Source organism: Capricornis sumatraensis, chromosome 6 (assembly GCF_032405125.1).
Source record: "Capricornis sumatraensis isolate serow.1 chromosome 6, serow.2, whole genome shotgun sequence".
In the NCBI taxonomy this organism is placed as follows: Eukaryota; Metazoa; Chordata; class Mammalia; order Artiodactyla; family Bovidae; genus Capricornis; species Capricornis sumatraensis.
This window is the reverse complement of record NC_091074.1, coordinates 88,190,844-88,197,127: the sequence shown is the minus strand read 5'-3', so window position 1 is coordinate 88,197,127 and position 6,284 is coordinate 88,190,844. Positions and strand designations below refer to the sequence as shown.

The 6,284-nt window shown below is 54.1% G+C and overlaps 1 pseudogene; it reads right to left on the bottom strand.

Moving 5' to 3' along the window:
- Positions 1-1,727: 1,727 nt before the first annotated feature.
- On the bottom strand, positions 1,728-5,006 carry LOC138080780 (kinesin-like protein KIF1C pseudogene; annotated as a pseudogene).
- Between the last annotated feature and the right edge of the window lie 1,278 nt (positions 5,007-6,284).

Genomic DNA, 6,284 nt, shown 5'->3' with positions numbered 1-6,284 from the left:
CATTTTGCTTTCCTGCAATTCTTTTCCATGCCACCTGGAAGCCCAATTACTGCTGTAGTAAATCAATACTAGCTCAGTGGTTTAAAACAATAGAAACATCTTTCACAGTGTGTAGACTAAAAGTTCAAAGTGAGCCTTATGGGGCTAAAACTAACCACTGGGAAACTATAATCTGTTTCCTTGTCTTTTCCAGCATGTAGAGCTGTATTCCTTGGCTCAGGGCCCCTTCATCTTCAAAGCCAATGGGATAGCATCTTCTGACTCTGCTACTCCTCAAGACCTTCTCACAAGTTAAGTCTCACCCTTTCTTTCTCGTGATTGCATTTAGAGGACACTGGATAATCCTGGATAGTCTTCCACCTCCTCAAAATTCCTCTTGCCATAACAGATGACATTCACAGTCTCCATTCTAGACCTTAGGACATGAATACCTTTGGGAGCATAATTCAGCCTATCGCATACCCCTACGACACTCCTGCTCCACTTGTATTCTATTCTCAGCTGATACCTTTCACTGTTGATACTTGTCTTTGAAAGGAGCTTCATTCAGTCAGTTTCATAAGTTACAGGGCCCAGCCTTATTCAGCAATGGAGATCTTGTTGCATAGCATTCCCTTTGCATTTGCTCACAAATTGGGCTTACTGAAAAACCTCACCCAGCTCCTGATATCTTTTTCAGATCAGTCAATTTCACTTTCCAGGGAATACCTGCTGGTGATTTGTGAGATCTTCTTTTCTCAGACCATCTGACTTCTGAGAACAGAAAACTACTACACAGATGTGGCTACCACATAGCTCTTTAAACTGTTGGTAGGCTGTACCCACTCACTCCTGTTTTGGACAACTTGTCACTCAGTTTTGTTGTTTTAGATATTTTTGTTTTGCTATCTTGGTTGCTCAACCTAGGGAACAATGTGGGGAGACTGAACAACTATTCTATCACAGTCATCTGCCCTAGAATCTCTCAATTCAATATTATCTTTTTAAAACAAAAATTTCGCTCAGAGTACTTCCAAATAAAAGATGTGCCCTGGGAACTGCTATTACTCCCACCACCCGTGATCAAAGGCATCTCCTCCAAAGATGTGGTCTTTTTTCTTTCATTTGAACGTAAAATTCTCTCCTGAGTCTGAATTCATTTTACAATCTGAATTCACCAAATTAAATGAAAATTTCTTTTTTTTTTTCTCTCTGTTTGCTAGCTTTTATTGAAGGGTCCCACATACTCACGGGACCGAGCCAAACCAGAAACCAGACAGGTTTCCCCAAATATAGCAGGAGGCCTGAAAGGGGGAGGGGAATGACTTATGATCCCGCCACACCTCCCTGGAAACAAACCCACCACAGACAGACAGACAGACAGGGGCCAGGACGGGGAGACCTCACTTCCCTCTAGGTTCTCTCCTCTGCCCCGACTTGAAAAGAAAGTCAAACACTGACTACATAGCACCCCAGCCCCCCACCCACCCTAGCAGCGTTTGTGGGACCTCCCCTGCAAGGGGGGCCCCGAGGCAGCTTCCCATCGCTCTCCTTCACTTTGGTTCGCTCCTGGCAGCTCCGTGCCCTTGTCCTTCCTCAGCCTCCGGCCCAGTCACCCCTACGTCTTCTATCACCTACTCGGAACTTCTCTCTCTCTCTCTCTTTTCCAGGGCCTCCCTGCGTCTGGGGAAGCAGTGTTCCTCCCACTGAGGGGCTCCACCAGGCCCTCTCTGCCCAGGATGCGGGGCTCACACGGCCGCCCCACTCTCCTTGAGGTCAGGGGCTGAGCGCTGCCGTCTCATTCTCGGGGGTGTAGTGTACGGGGGGTAGCGGGGCCCTGGGGGCCGCTGGGCTGGGTATGGCTGGGGCTGCTGGGGATAATAGTTGTGCTTTTGGGGCTGGAAGTGCTGGGGTTCGGGCTGTGTGGTACCCCCTCCCCGGGACCAGCTCCCCCCACCCCCCGTCCAGGGAGTTCCTGCGGGGACGGTGGGACCTGCGGGGACTTGGGGGCCTTCGCGCAGGGGTGGCCGGAGGTGGAGTGAGCTCCTCAGGGGGCTGTGGTGGTGCTGGGGACTCCCCAGCCCCAGCCCCCGCCCCCGGCCAGGACTCACGGTGGTGGGGGTTGCTCTTGAAGGGGAAGCGCAGTTTGCAGTCATGAGGGGGCACAAAGCGGGCGGGGGGGTCTGCGCAGCCCCCCTCCCCGGCCCCCGGAGCCCTGCAGTCCCTGCAGCCGCAGCTGCTCCTGCTTGAGCCAGCGGAGGCGGCCCCGACGAAAGGCAGGGTCCTCCTCCATCAGCCTTGATACCCGCTCCCAGCTCGACAGGGGTGGCGGGGAGGGCCGGGCAGGGGGCGCTCGGTCACTGGGGACTTCCTCCTCCGCTGCCTCAGACCCTTGGGGCTGGGCCCACGTGGTCTCACCAGCTTCTTCATTCTCATCCTCATGATCCTGGGTCAGGGGGATGACCCTCTCCATGCGAAGCATGCGGTCCCGCAGGGCCTGCAGCTCGCGGTCCTTGGTGCTGTTCTGCAGCTTCACCTCCTGCAGGATTCCCGTCAGCTTGTCAGTGTGAGCCCGCAGGTCCTCCACCTCTGCGCCGCGGGCTCCCTCCTCACTGCCGCCGCCTCCACCTCCGCCACCTTCTTCCTCGCCCACCGTGTCCCAGACGTCCCGGGCCACGGCCCTCCAGGCGTCCCCAGGCCCCTCGGGCTTGCCGTACGTGCGGCAGAGCTCCCGCATCTTGAGGGCAGCCAGGGCCTCGATCTCGGCCCGCCCGTGGCGGAAGTCAGCCAGGGCCACTTCATAGCAGATCTCCTTCACAGCCTGCATCTTCAGGTCGGCCATGGTGGCCCAGCGAGGGTCTTTGCCCTGCAGCCGCCTCCGCTGGGGGATCTGGTACACCCTGCGGGGGGCCCTGCGCTTGCCGCTGCTGGGTAGGCCACAGCGCTTGACGATGGTTTGGACCGTGGATGGGGGCAGCTGCTCGCGCAGAGATGAGATGAGCCGCCAGCTCTCTTCGCAGGAGCGCTTGTCGGAGTCATCCCCACTGTCAGAGTCCGCGTACAGCCGCGGCTGCTCCAGAAGAAGATCAGCCTCTTCCTTTTCCTTTCTGTACTGGTTCTCCAGATCCTGAGGCCTCTTCTCCATCTCCAGCTTGATGTCGATGCCTTGCTGCTCCAGTAGTTCCTTCTGGGCAAAGTTCCAGTCAACGGGCTCGGAGGGCGGTCCTGGGGGTGGAGGGACCCCTCGCCCCCGCTCCAGCCGTGCCTGCTCCGGGTGATTGAAGCGGAACACGTGGTTCTTGCCCATCAGGATCCTATTCCCTGACTTCAGCACCACGGGCTCGGTCACAAGTTTCCCATTGACATAGGTCTCAGCTCCTTCGCAGGGCTCCAGGGTGACCACCACTTCTCCGTCTGACTGAGGGATGCTCCAGAACAGGCAGTGTTGCTCTCCGATGAACTGCCCTGTCAGCTTGATGTCCTCATCAACCTGGCCGACCCTGGTGGCGCCATCTTTGATGTGGTAGAGCAGACACTCGGACATCAGGGGGTCTTCGTTCAGGTTCACCAGGTGCGGAGTCTTCTTTGGAGAGAAGACGCCCACGGTTCCCCCGTCTTCCCGGACAGCCACCCCCATCTCAGCCAGCAGTGCTTCTCTCCATCCTCAAGGCCTCCGTCTGACGGAGTTTCTCCTCCCAGGTTTCATTCAGCTCAGCGATAATCTTCTCTGTCTCCTGCAGTCTCTCCATGGCCTCCTCAGGCCCAATCTGGGGCTCGGCATTAGGGGAGAATGAGGGCTCCAGCTCCCCATTGTGAGCTGCGGGGGATGAAGGCGAAGCTAGGGCAGAGGGTGACGACAGAGCCGGCAAAGCACCTTCGGGACTCCGCTCGTCCACCTTCCGGCCTCCCAGAGCCCTTGAGCCATGAGCAGCTCCCGCAGCCGGGCCACCTCTTCCTGCAGCTCCCGGATCAGCCTGGCGTTAGGGTCCTCATTGATGACAGCGTTGCAGCGGATCTGCTTGGTGCGGTCAGCATACCTGAGGGTGCTGAGTCTCTTCATAATTGATGTCCGCGGGGCTCAGGGCTGCAATCATTGCTGTGAGGGAATTCCCACCCAGATTCTCTTTGAGCGGCCAGGTGAGCACAGAGTCCCTGTAAGGGATAAAATCCAACTTCCGCTTCTTTGATTGCATGTCCGCAAGGGCTGAGATCACCTTCCCCAGAGTGGTCAGGGACTTGTTGATGTTGGCGCCTTCCTTTAGGTGCATGCCCCGGGCCCCTGAGGAGTCGGCCCGCTCGCTGCCAGCAAGGTCCACCAAGCTGATCTTACTGACCTTCTCTGAGTCCAATCCAGTGAGCTGGTCGTGACAGCGCTGTGTGAAGACAATGGTGAAGACAGCGTGGGAACGGCTGCTGGTCTCATTCATGTTGGTGGCAGCCACGGTGCGCGCCTTATTGCCACAGTCCATGAGGTCAGCAGTGTCAGCGTAGGAGGTCATAGCCAGTTTAGACAGGTCCTGCACGTAGGGGCCCAGGATGGGGTGCTCTCGGACCCGCAGAGAGCCCCGACTCTTGGGGTTCAAGAGGTCTCCTACCCTCTCGCAGTAGATCTCCATGTAGCTCACCTCCACAGAACAGGATAGCTGAGCGCTCTGGTTCTTACTAACACGAGAGAAGAGGTCCTCACAGAGCTGGGGCAGGATGCCCTGCTGCCCCGGCTCCTGCCGCCCCATCATGGTGTAGGACTTCCCAGCCCCCGTCTGCCCATAGGCAAAGATGCACACATTGTAGCCTTCAAAGGCATGCAGCAGCATCTCCTCTCCAATGTCCCGATACACCTGCTGCTGAGATGCAAACTGGGGGTCCTCCGCCGAAGTGTGTGACCAGTAGGAGTAATCGAAAGTGAAGCTTTTGGGGGCATCCTTGCTCTGTTTGGGATTGATGATGGAGATGGTGCTGCCCTGCATGCTGACCACACACTTGGCATCCTGGCTGGTCTCACGGGCTTTCACTGAGGCGCCAGCCATGGCTCCAGTACGCCCAACCCTCCTCAGCTGGCGTCTTGGCCCCAGACCAGGGGAGCTGTATCAGTTCTGGCTGCCACCGGCCCTCGTAGGAGGAGCCCCATCCTACACTGGGGGCCTGGCCGCGCCAGCTGGGGTTGTGGGGGAAACCCTCGTCGCGGCAGGGCTCCCGGAGCGGCTGGGCAGAGTGCAAAGGGACAAACTTTCCGGGAAGCGTGAGACGGGAGCGGGGGCGATCCGGGGCCGGTTCCGGGCCCCGGGGGCGGCAGCAGTAGCGGCGCCAGCGGCCGGCGCCCGCCCGGGGAAGCGCGAGCTGGGGCGATGAAAATTTCTTTACTAGAATATGGAGCAAGGTGATGTTGACTGTGGCATTGCTTGTAATAATGAAAAAAATTTTTCTTAATATAACTCACCAAGGGATTCTTCCTAGAGTAATGAAAATAAAAACAAAAATAAATGAGATCTAATTAAATTTAAAAGCTTTTGGTCAGCAAAAGAAACCATAAACAAGACAAAAAGACAACCTACAGATCTAGAGAAATTATTTGCAAACAAAGCAACCAAAAGTGATTAACCTTCAAAATATACAAACAGCTCATGCAGCCCCTTATCAAAAAAGCAAGCAACTCAATCAAAAAATGGGCAGAAGACCTAAAGAGACATTTTTCCAAAGAAGACATACAGATGGCCAAAAACTCATGACAAGATGTTCAACATCACTAAATCATTAGAGAAATGAAAAATCAAAACTACAGTAAGATATTGTCTCACACCAGTCAAAATGACCATCATCAACAAATCTCAAACAATAAACGCTGGAGAGGGTGTGGAGAAAAGTGAACACTGTTGGTAGGTATGTAAATTGGTATAGCTACTTTGGAAAACAGTATGAAGGTTTCTTAAAAAACTAAAAATAAAGCTACCATATGACCCAGAAATTCTACTCCTAGGCATATGTCCAGAGAAAACCAGAATTTGAAAGGATGTGTGCACTCTGTATTCACTGCACCACCATTTACAATAGCCAGAACAGGGAAGCAACCTAAATGCCCATCAACAGAGGAATGGATAAAGATATTGTACATATATCCAGTGGAATATTACTCAGCCAAAGAAAGAATGAAATTCTGTCATTTATAGCAACATGGATGGATCTAGGGATTGTCATACTGAGTGAAGTAAGTCAGAGGACAAATATTGCATTTCATTGCTTATTTATAGAATCTTAAAAAATGGTACAAATGAACTTATTTACAAAAAATAGAGTCACAGATGTAGAAA